This window comes from Gorilla gorilla, chromosome 17, assembly GCF_029281585.2.
Source record: "Gorilla gorilla gorilla isolate KB3781 chromosome 17, NHGRI_mGorGor1-v2.1_pri, whole genome shotgun sequence".
NCBI classification, from domain to species: Eukaryota; Metazoa; Chordata; class Mammalia; order Primates; family Hominidae; genus Gorilla; species Gorilla gorilla.
The window spans coordinates 5966032-5985617 of NC_073241.2; positions in this window are offsets into that span (position 1 = coordinate 5966032).

A 19586-nucleotide genomic window follows, 5' to 3' on the forward strand; every position below is an offset into this window, starting at 1 on the left:
TTCTACTCCATTGAATTCCATTCCATTCCATTCAATTCCATTCCATTCCATTCCTTTCCATTCCATTTAGTTCTACTCGGGTTGATTCCATTCCATTCCATTCCATTCCATTCCATTCCATTCCATTCCATTCCATTCCATTCCATTCCATTCCATTCCTTTCCATTCCAATCCATTCCATTCTACTCGGGTTGATTCCATTCTATTCCATTCCATTCCATTCCATTCCATTCCATTCCATTCCATTCCATTCCATTTCATTCCATTCCATTCCATTCCATTCCATTCCATTCCATTCCTTTCCATTCCATTCCATTCGATTCCATTCCATTCCATTCCATTCCATTCCATTCCATTCCGTTCTACTCGGGTTGATTCCATTCTATTCCATTCCATTCCGTTCGATTCCATTTGATTCCATTCGATTCCATTCCATTCCATTCCATTCCCTTCCATTCCATTCTATTCCATTGAATTCCATTCCATTCCATTCCATTCCATTCCATTCCGTTCTACTCTGATTGATTCCATTAAATTCCATTCCATTCCATTCCATTCCATTCCATTCCATTCGATTCCATTCCATTCCATTCCATTCCATTCCATTCCAATACATTCCATTCTACTCTGGTTGATTCCATTCCATTCCATTCCATTCCATTCCATTCGTCTCCATTCGATTCCATTCGATTCCATTCCATTCCATTCCATGCAATTCCATTCCATTCCATTCCATTCCATTCCATTCCATTCCATTCCATTCCATTCCATTCCATTCCATTCCGTTCTACTCGGGTTGATTCCATTCCATTCCATTCCATTCCATTCCATTCCATTCCATTCCATTCCATTCCATTCCATTCCACTCCATTACATTCGATTCCATTCGATTCCATTCCATTCCATTCCATTCCATTCCAATCCATTCCATTCTACTCGGGTTGATTCCATTCCATTCCATTCCATTCCATTCCATTCCATTCCATTCCATTCCATTCCATTCCATTCCATTCCATTCCATTCCATTGCATTGCATTAGATTCCATTCCATTCCATCCCATTCCATTCCATTCCATTCCATTCCATTCCATTCCATTCCATTCCATTCCATTCCGTTCCACTCGGGTTGATTCCATTCTATTCCATTTCATTCCATTCGATTGCATTCGATATCATTCGATTCCATTCCATCCCATTCCATTCCATTCCATTCCATTCCGTTCTACTCGGGTTGATTCCATTCCATTCCATTTCATGCCATTCCATTCCATTCCATTTCTTTCTATTCCATTCGTTTCCATTCCATTCCATTCCATTCCATTCCATTCCATTCCATTCCATTCCATTCCACTCGATTCCATTCCATTCCTTTCCATTCCATTCCAATCCATTCCATTCTACTCGGGTGGATTCCATTCCATTCCATTCCATTCCATTCCATTCCATTCCATTCCATTCCATTCCATTCCATTCCATTCCATTCCATTCCATTCCATTCCATTCCATTCCATTCCATTCCATTCCATTCCATTCCGTTCTAGTCGTGTTGATTCCATTCTATTCCATTCCATTCCATTCCATTCCATTCCATTCCATTCCATTCCATTCCATTCCATTCTATTCCATTCCATTCTACTCCATTGAATTCCATTCCATTCCATTCAATTCCATTCCATTCCATTCCTTTCCATTCCATTTAGTTCTACTCGGGTTGATTCCATTCCATTCCATTCCATTCCATTCCATTCCATTCCATTCCATTCCATTCCATTCCATTCCATTCCATTACTTTCCATTCCATTCCATTCCAATCCATTCCATTCTACTCGGGTTGACTCCATTCCATTCCATTCCATTCCATTCCATTCCATTACTTTCCATTCCATTCCATTCCAATCCATTCCATTCTACTCGGGTTGACTCCATTCCATTCCATTCCATTCCATTCCATTCCATTCCATTCCATTCCATTCCATTCCATTCCACTCGATTCCATTCCATTCCTTTCCATTCCATTCCAATCCATTCCATTCTACTCGGGTGGATTCCATTCCATTCCATTCCATTCCATTCCATTCCATTCCATTCCATTCCATTCCATTCCATTCCATTCCATTCCATTCCATTCCATTCCATTCCATTCCATTCCATTCCATTCCGTTCTAGTCGTGTTGATTCCATTCTATTCCATTCCATTCCATTCCATTCCATTCCATTCCATTCCATTCCATTCCATTCCATTCTATTCCATTCCATTCTACTCCATTGAATTCCATTCCATTCCATTCAATTCCATTCCATTCCATTCCTTTCCATTCCATTTAGTTCTACTCGGGTTGATTCCATTCCATTCCATTCCATTCCATTCCATTCCATTCCATTCCATTCCATTCCATTCCATTCCATTCCATTACTTTCCATTCCATTGCATTCCAATCCATTCCATTCTACTCGGGTTGACTCCATTCCATTCCATTCCATTCCATTCCATTCCATTACTTTCCATTCCATTCCATTCCAATCCATTCCATTCTACTCGGGTTGACTCCATTCCATTCCATTCCATTCCATTCCATTCCATTCCATTCCGTTCTAGTCGTGTTGATTCCATTCTATTCCATTCCATTCCATTCCATTCCATTCCATTCCATTCCATTCCATTCCATTCCATTCTATTCCATTCCATTCTACTCCATTGAATTCCATTCCATTCCATTCAATTCCATTCCATTCCATTCCTTTCCATTCCATTTAGTTCTACTCGGGTTGATTCCATTCCATTCCATTCCATTCCATTCCATTCCATTCCATTCCATTCCATTCCATTCCATTCCATTCCATTGCATTCCATTCCATTCCATTCCATTCCATTCCATTACATTACATTTACTCCATTCCGTTCTACTCGGGTTGATTCCATTGAGTTAGGTTCCGTCCCGTCCCGTCCCGTCCCGTCCCGTCCCGTGCCGTTTTACTCATGTTGATTCCTTTCCATTCCGTTCCGCTCGTTTCCATTACGTTCCATTCCATTCCACGCGGGTTGGTTCAATTCCTTTCTATTCTATTCTATTCCTTTCCCTTCCATTCCATTCCATTCCATTCCATTCTACTCGGGTTGATTCCATGCCATTCAGTTCCGTTCCATTCCGTCCCATCCCGACCCGTCCCATCCCGTCCCGTCCCGTCCCATCCCGTTCCGTTCCACATGGGTTGATTCAATTCCTTTCGGTTACATTGAATTCCATTCCATTCCATTCTACTCGGATTGATTCCATTCCATTCCATTCCATTCCATTCCATTCCATTCCATTCCATTCCATTCCATTCCAATCCATTCCATTCTACTCGGGTTGATTCCATTCTATTCCATTCCATTCCATTCCATTCCATTCTATTCCATTCCATTCCATTCCATTTCATTCCATTCCATTCCATTCCATTCCATTCCATTCCATTCCATTCCATTCCATTCCATTCCATTCCATTCCATTCCATTCCATTCCGTTCTACTCGGGATGATTCCATTCTATTCCATTCCATTCCGTTCGATTCCATTTGATTCCATTCGATTCCATTCCATTCCATTCCATTCCCTTCCATTCCATTCTTTTCCATTGAATTCCATTCCATTCCATTCCATTCCATTCCATTCCATTCCGTTCTACTCTGATTGATTCCATTCCATTCCATTCCATTCCATTCCATTCCATTCCATTCCATTCCATTCCAATACATTCCATTCTACTCTGGTTGATTCCATTCCATTCCATTCCATTCCATTCCATTCGTCTCCATTCGATTCCATTCCATTCCATTCCATTCTATTCCATTGAATTCCATTGAATTCCATTCCATTCCATTCCATTCTATTCCATTCCATTCCATTCCATTCCATTCCATTCCGTTCTACTCGGGTTGATTCCACTCCATTCCATTCCATTCCATTCCATTCCATTCCATTCCATTCCATTCCATTCCACTCGGGTTGATCATTCCATTCCATTCCATTCCATTCCATTCCATTCCATTCCATTCCATTCCACTCGGGCTCATTCCATTCCATTCCATTCCATTCCATTCCATTCCATTCCATTCCATTCCATTCCATTCCATTCCATTCCATTCCATTCCATTCCACTCGGGCTCATTCCATTCCATTCCATTCCATTCCATTCCATTCCGTTCCATTCCATTCCATTCCACTCTGTTCTACTCGGGTTGATTTCCATTCCATTCCATTCCATTCCATTCCATTCCATTCCTTTCCATTCCTTTCCATTCCAATCCATTCCATTCTACTCGGGTTGATTCCATTCTATTCCATTCCATTCCATTCCATTCCATTCCATTACATTCCATTCCATTTCATTCCATTCCATTCCATTCTACTCGGGTTGATTCCATGCCATTCCGTTCCGTTCCATTCCGTCCCATCCCGACCCGTCCCATCCCGTCCCGTCCCGTCCCATCCCGTTCCGTTCCACATGGGTTGATTCAATTCCTTTCGGTTACATTGAATTCCATTCCATTCCATTCTACTCGGATTGATTCCATTCCATTCCATTCCACTCCATTCCATTCCATTCCATTCCATTCCATTGCATTCCATTCCATTCCATTCCATTCCACTCGGGTTGATCATTCCATTCCATTCCATTCCATTCCATTCCATTCCATTCCATTCCACTCGGGCTCATTCCATTCCATTCCATTCCATTCCATTCCATTCCATTCCATTCCATTCCATTCCACTCGGGCTCATTCCATTCCATTCCATTCCATTCCATTCCATTCCATTCCATTCCATTCCATTCCATTCCATTCCATTCCGTTCTACTCGGGTTGATTTCCATTCCATTCCATTCCATTCCATTCCATTCCATTCCTTTCCATTCCTTTCCATTCCAATCCATTCCATTCTACTCGGATTGATTCCATTCCATTCCATTCCATTCCATTCCATTCCATTCGATTCCATTCCATTCCATTCCTTTCCATTCCAATCCATTCCATTCTTCTCGGGTTGATTCCATTCTATTCCATTCCATTCCATTCCGTTCCATTCCATTCCATTCCATTCCATTCCATTCCATTCCATTCCATTCCATTCCATTCCATTCCATTCCGTTCTACTCGTGTTGATTCCATTCCATTCCATTCCATTCCATTCCACTCCATTCCATTCGATTCCATTTGATTCCATTCCATTCCATTCCATTCCATTCCATTCCGTTCTACTCGGGTTGATCTCCATTCCATTCCATTCCATTCCATTCCATTCCATTCCATTCGATTCCATTCCATTCCATTCCATTCCATTCCATTCCATTCCATTCCATTCCGTTCTAGTCGGGTTGATTCCATTCTATTCCATTCCATTCCATTCCATTCCATTCCATTCCATTCCATTCCATTCCATTCCTTTCCATTCTATTCCATTCCATTCTACTCCATTGAATTCCATTCCATTCCATTCAATTCCATTCCATTCCATTCCTTTCCATTCCATTTAGTTCTACTCGGGTTGATTCCATTCCATTCCATTCCATTCCATTCCATTACTTTCCATTCCATTCCATTCCAATCCATTCCATTCTACTCGGGTTGACTCCATTCCATTCCATTCCATTCCATTCCATTCCATTCCATTATATTCCATTCTATTCCATTCCATTCCATTCGATTCCATTCCATTCCATTCCATTCCATTCCATTCCATTCCATTCCATTCCATTCCTTTCCATTTACTCCATTCCGTTCTACTCGGGTTGATTCCATTGAGTTTGGTTCCGTTCCGTTCCGTCCCGTCTCGTCCCGTCCCGCCCCGTCCCGTGCCGTTTTACTCGGGTTGATTCCTTTCCATTCCGTTCCGCTCGTTTCCGTTTCGTTCCATTCCGTTCCACGCGGGTTGGTTCAATTCCATTCTATTCTATTCTATTCCTTTCCATTCCATTCCATTCTACTCGGGTTGATTCCATGCCGTTCCATTCCGTTCCATTCCGTCCCATCCCGACCCGTCCCATCCCGTCCCGTCCCGTCCCATCCCGTTCCGTTCCACATGGGTTGATTCAGTTCCTTTCGGTTACATTGAATTCCATTCCATTCCATTCTACTCGGATTGATTCCATTCCATTCCATTCCATACCATTCCATTCCATTCCATTCCATTCCATTCCATTCCATTCCAATCCATTCCATTCTACTCGGGTTGATTCCATTCCATTCCATTCCATTCCATTCCATTCCATTCCATTCCATTCCATTCCATTCCATTCCATTCAGTTTCATTCCATTCCATTCCATTCCATTCCATTCCATTCCATTCCATTCGATTCCATTCCATTCCATTCCATTCCATTCCATTCCGTTCTACTCGGGTTGATTCCATTCTATTCCATTCCATTCCGTTCGATTCCATTCGATTCCATTCGATTCCATTCCATTCCATTCCATTCCCTTCCATTCCATTCTATTCCATTGAATTCCATTCCATTCCATTCCATTCCATTCCATTCCATTCCATTCCATTCCATTCCATTCCGTTCTACTCTGATTGACTCCATTCCATTCCATTCCATTCCATTTCATTCCACTCGGGTTGATCATTCCATTCCATTCCATTCCTTTCCATTCCATTCCATTCCATTCAATTCCATTCCATTCCATTCTACTCGGGCTCATTCCATTCCATTCCATTCCATTCCACTCCATTCCATTCCATTCCATTCCATTCCACTCCATTCCATTCCATTCCATTCCATTCCATTCCATTCCTTTCCATTTATTCCATTCCGTTCTACTCGGGTTGATTCCATTGAGTTTGGTTCCGTTCCGTTCCGTCCCGTCCCGTCCCGTCCCGTTCCGTTTTACTCGTGTTGATTCCTTTGCATTCCGTTCCGCTCGTTTCCATTCCGTTCCATTCCGTTCCACGCGGGTTGGTTCAATTCCATTCTATTCTATTCTATTCCTTTCCATTCCATTCCATTCTACTCGGGTTGATTCCATGCCGTTCCATTCCGTTACATTCCGTCCCATCCCGACCCGTCCCATCCCGTCCCGTCCCGTCCCATCCCGTTCCGTTCCACATGGGTTGATTCAATTCCTTTCGGTTACATTGAATTCCATTCCATTCCATTCTACTCGGATTGATTCCATTCCATTCCATTCCATTCCATTCCATTCCATTCCATTCCATTCCATTCCATTCCAATCCATTCCATTCTACTCGGGTTGATTCCATTCCATTCCATTCCATTCCATTCCATTCCATTCCATTCCATTCCATCCCATTCAGTTTCATTCCATTCCATTCCATTCCATTCCATTCCATTCCATTACATTCGATTCCATTCCATTCCATTCCATTCCATTCCATTCCATTCCATTCCGTTCTACTCGGGTTGATTCCATTCTATTCCATTCCATTCCGTTCGATTCCATTCGATTCCATTCGATTCCATTCCATTCCATTCCATTCCCTTCCATTCCATTCTATTCCATTGAATTCCATTCCATTCCATTCCATTCCATTCCATTCCATTCCATTCCATTCCGTTCTACTCTGATTGACTCCATTCCATTCCATTCCATTCCATTCCATTCCATTCCATTCCATTCCATTCGATTCCATTCCATTCCATTCCATTCCATTCCATTCCATTCCATTCCATTCCAATACATTCCATTCTACTCTGGTTGATTCCATTCCATTCCATTCCATTCCATTCCATTCGTCTCCATTCGATTCCATTCGATTCCATTCCATTCTATTCCATTGAATTCCATTCCATTCCATTCCATTCCATTCCATTCCATTCCATTCCATTCTATTCCATTCCATTCCATTCCATTCCGTTCTACTCGGGTTGATTCCATTCCATTCCATTCCATTCCATTCCACTCCATTCCATTCGATTCCATTCGATTCCATTCCATTCCATTCCATTCCATTCCATTCCGTTCTACTCGGGTTGATTCCATTCTATTCCATTCCATTCCGTTCGATTCCATTCGATTCCATTCGATTCCATTCCATTCCATTCCATTCCCTTCCATTCCATTCTATTCCATTGAATTCCATTCCATTCCATTCCATTCCATTCCATTCCATTCCATTCCATTCCATTCCGTTCTACTCTGATTGACTCCATTCCATTCCATTCCATTCCATTCCATTCCATTCCATTCCATTCCATTCCATTCGATTCCATTCCATTCCATTCCATTCCATTCCATTCCATTCCAATACATTCCATTCTACTCTGGTTGATTCCATTCCATTTCTTTCCATTCCATTCCATTCGTCTCCATTCGATTCCATTCGATTCCATTCCATTCTATTCCATTGAATTCCATTCCATTCCATTCCATTCCATTCCATTCCATTCTATTCCATTCCATTCCATTCCATTCCGTTCTACTCGGGTTGATTCCATTCCATTCCATTCCATTCCATTCCACTCCATTCCATTCGATTCCATTCGATTCCATTCCATTCCATTCCATTCCATTCCAATCCATTCCATTCTACTCGGGTTGATTCCATTCCATTCCATTCCATTCCATTCCATTCCATTCCATTCCATTCCATTCCATTCGATTCCATTCGATTCCATTCCATTCGATTCCATTCGATATCATTCGATTCCATTCCATCCCATTCCATTCCATTCCATTCCATTCCGTTCTACTCGGGTTGATTCCATTCCATTCCGTTTCATTCCATTCCATCCCATTCCATTCCATTCCATTCCATTCCGTTCTAATCCGTTTGATTCCACTCCATTCCATTTCATTCCATTCCATTCCATTCCATTCCATTCCTTTCCATTCCAACCCATTCCGTTCTACTCGGGTTGATTCCATTCCATTCCATTCCATTCCATTTCATTCCAAACCATTCCATTCTACTCGGGTTCATCATTCCATTCCATTCCATTCCATTCCATTCCACTCGGGTTCTTTCCATTCCATTCCATTCCATTCCATTCCATTCCATTCCATTCCGTTCTACTCAGGTTGATTTCCATTCCATTCCATTCCATTCCATTCCATTCCATTCCATTCCATTCCATTCCATTCCATTCCATTCCATTCCATTCCATTCCATTCTATTCCATTCCGTTCTACTCGGCTTGAATCCATTGAGTTCCGTTCCGTTCCGTTCCGTCCCGACACGTCCCGTCCCGTCCCGTCCCGTCCCGTCCCATCCCGTCCCGTCCCGTCCCGTGCCGTTGTACTCGGGTTGATTCCATTCCACTCCGTTCCGTTCATTTCCGTTCCGTTCCATTCAGTTCCACGCGGGTTGATTCAATTCCATTCTATTCTATTCCATTCCATTCCATTCCATTCCATTCCATTCCATTCCATTCCATTCCATTCCATTCCATTCTACTCGGGTTGATTCCATGCCGTTCCGTTCCGTTCCATTGCCTCCCATCCCGACGCGTCCCGTCCCGTCCCGTCCCGTCAAATTACGTTCCGTTCTGATCGGGTTGATTCCGTTCCATTCCGTTCCGTTCCTTTCCGTTCCATTCCATTCCGTTACACGCGGGTTGATTCAATTCCATTCTATTACTTTGAATTCCATTCCATTCCATTCCATTCCATTCTACTCGGATTGATTGCATTCCATTCCATTCCATTCCAGTCCATTCCAATCCATTCCATTCTACTCGGGTTGATTCCATTCCATTCCATTCCATTCCATTCCATTCCATTCCATTCCATTCCATTCCATTCCATTCCATTCCATTCCACTCCGGCTCATTCCATTCCATTCCATTCCATTCCATTCCATTCCATTCCATTCCATTCCATTCCGTTCTACTCGGGTTGATTTCCATTCCATTCCATTCCATTCCATTCCAATCCATTCCATTCCATTCCATTCCATTCCATTCCATTCCATTCCATTCCATTCCATTCCATTCCATTCCATTCCATTCCATTCCATTCCTTTCCATTTACTCCATTCCGTTCTACTCGGGTTGATTCCATTGAGTTTGGTTCCGTTCCGTTCCGTCCCGTCCCGTCCCGTCCCGTCCCGTCCCGTGCCGTTTTACTCGGGTTGATTCCTTTCCATTCCGTTCCGCTCGTTTCCGTTGCGTTCCATTCCGTTCCACGCGGGTTGGTTCAATTCTATTCTATTCTATTCTATTCCTTTCCATTCCATTCCATTCCATTCCATTCCATTCTACTCGGGTTGATTCCATGCCATTCCGTTCCGTTCCATTCCGTCCCATCCCGACCCGTCCCATCACGTCCCATCCCGTCCCATCCCGTTCCGTTCCACATGGGTTGATTCAATTCCTTTCGGTTACATTGAATTCCATTCCATTCCATTCTACTCGGATTGATTCCATTCCATTCCATTCCATTCCATTCCATTCCATTCCTTTCCATTCCAATCCATTCCATTCTACTCGGGTTGATTCCATTCTATTCCATTCCATTCCATTCCTTTCCATTCCATTCCATTCGATTCCATTCCATTCCATTCCATTCCATTCCATTCCATTCCGTTCTACTCGGGTTGATTCCATTCTATTCCATTCCATTCCGTTCGATTCCATTTGATTCCATTCGATTCCATTCCATTCCATTCCATTCCCTTACATTCCATTCTATTCCATTGAATTCCATTCCATTCCATTCCATTCCATTCCATTCCGTTCTACTCTGATTGATTCCATTAAATTCCATTCCATTCCATTCCATTCCATTCCATTCCATTCGATTCCATTCCATTCCATTCCATTCCATTCCATTCCAATACATTCCATTCTACTCTGGTTGATTCCATTCCATTCCATTCCATTCGTCTCCATTCGATTCCATTCGATTCCATTCCATTCCATTCCATGCAATTCCATTCCATTCCATTCCATTCCATTCCATTCCATTCCATTCCATTCCATTCCATTCCATTCCATTCCATTCCGTTCTACTCGGTTTGATTCCATTCCATTCCATTCCATTCCATTCCATTCCATTCCATTCCATTCCATTCCATTCCACTCCATTACATTCGATTCCATTCGATTCCATTCCATTCCATTCCATTCCATTCCAATCCATTCCATTCTACTCGGGTTGATTCCATTCCATTCCATTCCATTCCATTCCATTCCATTCCATTCCATTCCATTCCATTCCATTCCATTCCATTCCATTCCATTCCATTGCATTGCATTAGATTCCATTCCATTCCATTCCATTCCATTCCATTCCATTCCATTCCATTCCATTCCATTCCATTCCGTTCCACTCGGGTTGATTCCATTCTATTCCATTTCATTCCATTCGATTGCATTCGATATCATTCGATTCCATTCCATCCCATTCCATTCCATTCCATTCCATTCCGTTCTACTCGGGTTGATTCCATTCCATTCCATTTCATGCCATTCCATTCCATTCCATTTCTTTCGATTCCATTCGTTTCCATTCCATTCCATTCCATTCCAATCCATTCCATTCTACTCGGGTTGATTCCATTCCATTCCATTCCATTCCATTCCATTCCATTCCATTCCATTCCATTCCACTCGATTCCATTCCATTCCTTTCCATTCCATTCCAATCCATTCCATTCTACTCGGGTGGATTCCATTCCATTCCATTCCATTCCATTCCATTCCATTCCATTCCATTCCATTCCATTCCATTCCATTCCATTCGATTCCATTCCATTCCATTCCATTCCATTCCATTCCATTCCATTCCATTCCGTTCTAGTGGTGTTGATTCCATTCTATTCCATTCCATTCCATTCCATTCCATTCCATTCCATTCCATTCCATTCCATTCCATTCTATTCCATTCCATTCTACTCCATTGAATTCCATTCCATTCCATTCAATTCCATTCCATTCCATTCCTTTCCATTCCATTTAGTTCTACTCGGGTTGATTCCATTCCATTCCATTCCATTCCATTCCATTCCATTCCATTCCATTCCATTCCATTCCATTCCATTCCATTCCATTCCATTCGATTCCATTCCATTCCATTCCATTCCATTCCATTCCATTGCATTCCATTCCATTCCATTCCATTCCATTCCATTACATTACATTACATTTACTCCATTCCGTTCTACTCGGGTTGATTCCATTGAGTTAGGTTCCGTCCCGTCCCGTCCCGTCCCGTCCCGTCCCGTGCCGTTTTACTCAGGTTGATTCCTTTCCATTCCGTTCCGCTCGTTTCCGTTACGTTCCATTCCATTCCACGCGGGTTGGTTCAATTCCATTCTATTCTATTCTATTCCTTTCCCTTCCATTCCATTCCATTCCATTCCATTCTACTCGGGTTGATTCCATGCCATTCAGTTCCGTTCCATTCCGTCCCATCCCGACCCGTCCCATCCCGTCCCGTCCCGTCCCATCCCGTTCCGTTCCACATGGGTTGATTCAATTCCTTTCGGTTACATTGAATTCCATTCCATTCCATTCTACTCGGATTGATTCCATTCCATTCCATTCCATTCCATTCCATTCCATTCCATTCCATTCCAATCCATTCCATTCTACTCGGGTTGATTCCATTCTATTCCATTCCATTCCATTCCATTCCATTCTATTCCATTCCATTCCATTCCATTTCATTCCATTCCATTCCATTCCATTCCATTCCATTCCATTCCATTCCATTCGATTCCATTCCATTCCATTCCAATCCATTCCATTCTACTCGGGTTGATTCCATTCTATTCCATTCCATTCCATTCCATTCCATTCCATTCTATTCCATTCCATTCCATTCCATTTCATTCCATTCCATTCCATTCCATTCCATTCCATTCCATTCCATTCCATTCGATTCCATTCCATTCCATTCCATTCCATTCCATTCCATTCCATTCCATTCCGTTCTACTCGGGATGATTCCATTCTATTCCATTCCATTCCGTTCGATTCCATTTGATTCCATTCGATTCCATTCCATTCCATTCCATTCCCTTCCATTCCATTCTTTTCCATTGAATTCCATTCCATTCCATTCCATTCCATTCCGTTCTACTCTGATTCATTCCATTCCATTCCATTCCATTCCATTCCATTCCATTCCATTCCATTCCATTCCATTCCATTCCATTCCATTCCAATACATTCCATTCTACTCTGGTTGATTCCATTCCATTCCATTCCATTCCATTCCATTCGTCTCCATTCGATTCCATTCCATTCCATTCCATTCTATTCCATTGAATTCCATTGAATTCCATTCCATTCCATTCCATTCTATTCCATTCCATTCCATTCCATTCCATTCCATTCCGTTCTACTCGGGTTGATTCCACTCCATTCCATTCCATTCCATTCCATTCCATTCCATTCCATTCCATTCCATTCCACTCGGGTTGATCATTCCATTCCATTCCATTCCATTCCATTCCATTCCATTCCATTCCATTCCATTCCACTCGGGCTCATTCCATTCCATTCCATTCCATTCCATTCCATTCCATTCCATTCCATTCCATTCCACTCGGGCTCATTCCATTCCATTCCATTCCATTCCATTCCATTCCATTCCATTCCATTCCATTCCATTCCATTCCGTTCTACTCGGGTTGATTTCCATTCCATTCCATTCCATTCCATTCCATTGCATTCCTTTCCATTCCTTTCCATTCCAATCCATTCCATTCTACTCGGGTTGATTCCATTCTATTCCATTCCATTCCATTCCATTCCATTCCATTCCATTCCATTCCATTCCATTCCATTTCATTCCATTCCATTCCATTCTACTCGGGTTGATTCCATGCCACTCCGTTCCGTTCCATTCCGTCCCATCCCGACCCGTCCAATCCCGTCCCGTCCCGTCCCATCCCGTTCCGTTCCACATGGGTTGATTCAATTCCTTTCGGTTACATTGAATTCCATTAAATTCCATTCTACTCGGATTGATTCCATTCCATTCCATTCCATTCCATTCCATTCCATTCAATTCCATTCCATTCCATTCCATTCCATTCCTTTCCATTCCAATCCATTCCATTCTACTCGGGTTGATTCCATTCTATTCCATTCCATTCCATTCCGTTCCATTCCATTCCATTCCATTCCATTCCATTCCATTCCATTCCATTCCATTCCATTCCATTCCGTTCTACTCGTGTTGATTCCATTCTATTCTATTCCATTCCATTCCATTCCATTCCATTCCATTCCATTCCATTCCATTTCATTCCATTCCATTCCATTCTACTCGGGTTGATTCCATGCCATTCCGTTCCGTTCCATTCCGTCCCATCCCGACCCGTCCCATCCCGTCCCGTCCCGTCCCATCCCGTTCCGTTCCACATGGGTTGATTCAATTCCTTTCGGTTACATTGAATTCCATTCCATTCCATTCTACTCGGATTGATTCCATTCCATTCCATTCCATTCCATTCCATTCCATTCAATTCCATTCCATTCCATTCCATTCCATTCCTTTCCATTCCAATCCATTCCATTCTACTCGGGTTTATTCCATTCTATTCCATTCCATTCCATTCCGTTCCATTCCATTCCATTCCATTCCATTCCATTCCATTCCATTCCATTCCATTCCATTCCATTCCGTTCTACTCGTGTTGATTCCATTCCATTCCATTCCATTCCATTCCACTCCATTCCATTCGATTCCATTTGATTCCATTCCATTCCATTCCATTCCATTCCATTCCGTTCTACTCGGGTTGATTTCCATTCTATTCCATTTCATTCCATTCCATTCCATTCCATTCGATTCCATTCCATTCCATTCCATTCCATTCCGTTCTAGTCGGGTTGATTCCATTCTATTCCATTCCATTCCATTCCATTCCATTCCATTCCATTCCATTCCATTCCATTCCATTCCTTTCCATTCTATTCCATTCCATTCTACTCCATTGAATTCCATTCCATTCCATTCAATTCCATTCCATTCCATTCCTTTCCATTCCATTTAGTTCTACTCGGGTTGATTCCATTCCCTTCCATTCCATTCCATTCCATTACTTTCCATTCCATTCCATTCCAATCCATTCCATTCCATTCCATTCCATTCCATTCCATTCCATTCCATTCCATTCCATTCCATTCCATTCCATTCCATTCCATTCCATTCCATTCCATTCCATTCCTTTCCATTTACTCCATTCCGTTCTACTCGGGTTGATTCCATTGAGTTTGATTCCGTTCCGTTCCGTCCCGTCTCGTCCCGTCCCGCCCCGTCCCGTGCCGTTTTACTCGGGTTGATTCCTTTCCATTCCGTTCCGCTCGTTTCCGTTTCGTTCCATTCCGTTCCACGCGGGTTGGTTCAATTCCATTCTATTCTATTCTATTCCTTTCCATTCCATTCCATTCTACTCGGGTTGATTCCATGCCGTTCCATTCCGTTCCATTCCGTCCCATCCCGACCCGTCCCATCCCGTCCCGTCCCGTCCCATCCCGTTCCGTTCCACATGGGTTGATTCAGTTCCTTTCGGTTACATTGAATTCCATTCCATTCCATTCTACTCGGATTGATTCCATTCCATTCCATTCCATACCATTCCATTCCATTCCATTCCATTCCATTCCATTCCATTCCAATCCATTCCATTCTACTCGGGTTGATTCCATTCCATTCCATTCCATTCCATTCCATTCCATTCCATTCCATTCCATTCAGTTTCATTCCATTCCATTCCATTCCATTCCATTCCATTCGATTCCATTCCATTCCATTCCATTCCATTCCATTCCGTTCTACTCGGGTTGATTCCATTCTATTCCATTCCATTCCGTTCGATTCCATTCGATTCCATTCGATTCCATTCCATTCCATTCCATTCCCTTCCATTCCATTCTATTCCATTGAATTCCATTCCATTCCATTCCATTCCATTCCATTCCATTCCATTCCATTCCGTTCTACTCTGATTGACTCCATTCCATTCCATTCCATTCCATTCCATTCCATTCCATTCCATTCCATTCCATTCCATTCGATTCCATTCCATTCCATTCCATTCCATTCCATTCCATTCCATTCCATTCCAATACATTCCATTCTACTCTGGTTGATTCCATTCCATTCCATTCCATTCCATTCCATTCGTCTCCATTCGATTCCATTCGATTCCATTCCATTCTATTCCATTGAATTCCATTCCATTCCATTCCATTCCATTCCATTCCATTCCATTCCATTCTATTCCATTCCATTCCATTCCATTCCGTTCTACTCGGGTTGATTCCATTCCATTCCATTCCATTCCATTCCACTCCATTCCATTCGATTCCATTCGATTCCATTCCATTCCATTCCATTCCATTCCAATCCATTCCATTCTACTCGGGTTGATTCCATTCCATTCCATTCCATTCCATTCCATTCCATTCCATTCCATTCCATTCCATTCGATTCCATTCCATTCGATTCCATTCGATATCATTCGATTCCATTCCATCCCATTCCATTCCATTCCATTCCATTCCGTTCTACTCGGGTTGATTCCATTCCATTCCGTTTCATTCCATTCCATTCCATTCCATTCCATTCCATTCCATTCCATTCCATTCCGTTCTAATCGGTTTGATTCCACTCCATTCCATTCCATTCCATTCCATTCCATTCCATTCCATTCCTTTCCATTCCAACCCATTCCGTTCTACTCGGGTTGATTCCATTCCATTCCATTCCATTCCATTTCATTCCAAACCATTCCATTCTACTCGGGTTCATCATTCCATTCCATTCCATTCCATTCCATTCCATTCCACTCGGGTTCTTTCCATTCAGTTCCATTCCATTCCATTCCATTCCATTCCATTCCATTCCATTCCGTTCTACTCAGGTTGATTTCCATTCCATTCCATTCCATTCCATTCCATTCCATTCCATTCCATTCCATTCCATTCCATTCCATTCCATTCCATTCCATTCCATTCCATTCCATTCCATTCCATTCTATTCCATTCCGTTCTACTCGGCTTGAATCCATTGAGTTCCGTTCCGTTCCGTTCCGTCCCGACATGTCCCGTCCCGTCCCGTCCCGTCCCGTCCCATCCCGTCCCGTCCCGTCCCGTGCCGTTGTACTCGGGTTGATTCCATTCCACTCCGTTCCGTTCATTTCCGTTCCGTTCCATTCAGTTCCACGCGGGTTGATTCAATTCCATTCTATTCTATTCCATTCCATTCCATTCCATTCCATTCCATTCCATTCCATTCCATTCTACTCGGGTTGATTCCATGCCGTTCCGTTCCGTTCCATTGCGTCCCATCCCGACGCGTCCCGTCCCGTCCCGTCCCGTCAAATTACGTTCCGTTCTGATCGGGTTGATTCCGTTCCGTTCCATTCCGTTCCTTTCCTTTCCGTTCCGTTCCATTCCGTTACACGCGGGTTGATTCAATTCCATTCTATTACATTGAATTCCATTCCATTCCATTCCATTCCATTCTACTCGGATTGATTGCATTCCATTCCATTCCATTCCAGTCCATTCCAATCCATTCCATTCTACACGGGTTGATTCCATTCCATTCCACTCCATTCCATTCCATTCCATTCCATTCCATTCCATTCCATTCCATTCCACTCGGGCTCATTCCATTCCATTCCATTCCATTCCATTCCATTCCATTCCATTCCGTTCTACTCGGGTTGATTTCCATTCCATTCCATTCCATTCCATTCCAATCCATTCCATTCCATTCCATTCCATTCCATTCCATTCCATTCCATTCCATTCCATTCCATTCCGTTCCATTCCATTCTTTCCATTTATTCCATTCCGTTCTACTCGGGTTGATTCCATTGGGTTTGGATACGTTCCGTTCCGTCCCATTCCGTCCCGTCCCGTCCCGTTCCGTTTTACTCGGGTTGATTCCTTTGCACTCCGTTCCGCTCGTTTCCATTCCGTTCCATTCCGTTCCACGCGGGTTGGTTCAATTCCATTCTATTCTATTCTATTCCTTTCCATTCCATTCCATTCTACTCGGGTTGATTCCATGCCGTTCCATTCCGTTCCATTCCGTCCCATCCCGACCCGTCCCAACCCGTCCCGTCCCGTCCCATCCCGTCCCGTTCCAAATGGGTTGATTCAATTCCTTTCGGTTACATTGAATTCCATTCCATTCCATTCTACTCGGATTGATTCCATTCCATTCCATTCCATTCCATTCCATTCCATTCCATTCCATTCCATTCCATTCCATTCCTTTCCATTCCAATCCATTCCATTCTACTCGGGTTGATTCCATTCCATTCCATTCCATTCCATTCCATTCCATTCCATTCCATTCCATTCCATTCCATTCCATTCAGTTTCATTCCATTCCATTCCATTCCATTCCATTCCTTTCCATTCCATTCCATTCCATTCCATTCCATTCTATTCCATTACATTCTACTACATTGAATTCCATTCCATTCCATTCAATTCCATTCCATTCCATTAATTTCCATTCCATTTAGTTCTACTCGGGTTGATTCCATTCCATTCCATTCCATTCCATTCCATTCCATTCCATTCCATTGCATTCCATTCCATTCCATTCCATTACTTTCCATTCCATTCCATTCCAATCCATTCCATTCTACTCGGGTTGACTCCATTCCATTCCATTCCATTCCATTCCATTCCATTCCATTATGTTCCATACTATTCCATTCGATTCCGTTCGATTCCATTCCATTCCATTCCATTCCATTCCATTCCATTCCATTCCATTCCATTCCATTCCATTCCACTCGATTCCATTCCATTCCATTCGATTCCATTCCATTCCATTCCATTCCATTCCATTCCATTCCATTCCATTCCATTCCAATCCATTCCATTCTACTCGGGTTGATTCCATTCCATTCCATTCCATTCCATTCCATTCCATTCCATTCCATTCCATTCCATTCCATTCCTTTCTATTCCATTCCATTCCATTCCATTCCATTCCATTCCATTCCATTCCATTCCGTTCTACTCGGGTTGATTCCACTCCATTCCATTCCATTCCATTCCATTCCATTCCATTCCATTCCTTTCCATTCCAACCCATTCCGTTCTACTCGGGTTGATTCCATTCCATTCCATTCCATTCCATTCCATTCCATTCCATTCCATTCCATTCCATTCCATTCCACTCCATTCCATTCCATTTCAATCCAAACCGTTCCATTCTACTCGGGTTCATCATTCCATTCCATTCCATTCCATTCCATTCCACTCGGGTTCATTCCATTCCATTCCATTCAATTCCATTCCATTCCATTCCATTCCATTCCATTCCATTCCGTTCTACTCAGGTTGATTTCCATTCCATTCCATTCCATTCCATTCCATTCCATTCCATTCCATTCCATTCCATTCCATTCCATTCCATTCCATTCCATTCCATTCCATTCCATTCCATTCTATTCCTTTCCGTTCTACTCAGCTTGAATCCATTGAGTTCCGTTCTGTTCCATTCCGTCCCAACACGTCCCGTCCCGTCCCGTCCCGTCCCGTCCCTTCCCGTCCCGTCCCGTGCCGTTGTACTCGGGTTGATTCCGTTCCACTCCGTTCAGTTCCTTTCCGTTCCGTTCCATTCAGTTCCACGCGGGTTGATTCAATTCCATTCTATTC